The 1568-nt window shown below is 32.9% G+C and overlaps 1 protein-coding gene across 1 annotated transcript in view; it reads right to left on the bottom strand.

The window, feature by feature from the left end:
- Positions 1-1568, bottom strand: part of LOC106478705 (signal peptide peptidase-like 3) — a 49273-nt gene that overhangs the window by 45408 nt on the left and 2297 nt on the right. The gene's annotated exons all lie outside the window — the stretch shown is intronic.

Here is a 1568-nt window from a genome sequence, read left to right as displayed (position 1 = left end):
GTTGTTGTTGTTGTTGTTTCTTGACTTGCCGGTCGAGTATGGCACAGAGTTTTTTGATGGAGTTCATGTCAGGAGATTGGCTCGGCCAGGTCAACTACTGGATACCATTTTCTTCCTGCCACTTTTGGGTGTTTCTAGCAGTGTGACACGGTGCTCCATCTTCCTGGAACAACGTTGTGTTCTTGTCCACGAAACCCGAGGAATAGATTGGCAAGAGTCCTTCCTCCAATATTTCGCAAAATTTATGTTGCCAATGCAGAGTCTGAATCAGACTGGTGTTGTCAATACATATGCATATCTTTAGTACAAATACTTTATTAATATGTGGTATTTGTGTACAACAGACTCGTACTGTTAACTAAAAGCTTGCTACATTTCATGCCAATACTCATAGTAAATTTGGAATTATAGTCAATATTATTTTTCCTATATGAGGTAGGTCTGTTGGACTGATCATGTGCATATTCAGTTAAATGTTACTCTTATAACACAAAAGCTGAAGTGCAGGTCATGTTCAGCAGCATATCACAGACCCAAACCTTGCACCTTCAAAATACACAGCCCAGCATGTTAACCACAAGGCCATGCCTTGTCCTATATACACAGATACCAAAGTATTTGGTATATAACAATAACACTGAAACTGGACAATACTTTGAAACATGTTTTAATAATAATAATAACACTTCACTGATATCTTATTTATTGGAATTATGCTGAAGAAGGTTAATACAGACCAGCACAGGCTATTAATGCCCATAAAGAAACTTCATCATATATCAAAGATACACAAACTAAATCACTCCTCAAGCATGACCAGTGTGTTTATTTAACACAAAGGAAATACAAACTTTAGATATGAAACTATATCTTATTAAATGGTAAATGGAAGTCAGAATTTTAAATGTTTTAATTGCTTGTGAATATCCACACATGGATCTATAAAACTTAACAGATACATACAGTAAACATGGTTTTTGCACTTGTACAAACTAAACTTGCTTTTAATTTCATGTATACCACTACAGTGATACAACTTCAGTAACGTGCTACTACTTAAGATACTAATTTTTTATGTATATCTAACAAAAAGTAATAATATGGAAAAGAACCTACCAACAACAGATATAGTCAGAATTAAGGCTTGCATTGCTTGTGGATGTGACAAGTTATTTGAAGTTTATCACTAAAATCCTGTTATTTTAATACAAATCACAAAAGGAGAGATGCCAATCTAACAATAATTGACTGTATACACATATATATCTCAATTTTCACTCTCAAGTCCAGTTTATTAAAATTTAACTTTTCTTTTTTTATATATACTTTGTCAATTTCTACCAATAACTGAATATTTATGATTAATCCTTCCCAAGACAGACAAAATTATACCGACAGTCCTACGAGGAACACATACTTTGTGATGTTACTACAGATTATGCTTTAAGATGATATACAGCTGGGGCACTTTGAGATGTAAAACACCTACCATGTAGAAAGTACAAATTCCAAAGCTTGTCCTGTTTTTTTTTTAATATATATATATATATATATATATATATATATAT

This window comes from Limulus polyphemus, unplaced genomic scaffold, assembly GCF_000517525.1.
Source record: "Limulus polyphemus unplaced genomic scaffold, Limulus_polyphemus-2.1.2 Scaffold242, whole genome shotgun sequence".
NCBI classification, from domain to species: Eukaryota; Metazoa; Arthropoda; class Merostomata; order Xiphosura; family Limulidae; genus Limulus; species Limulus polyphemus.
Note: the sequence above shows the minus strand (reverse complement) of the source record. Positions and strands in the feature narration are given on the sequence as shown.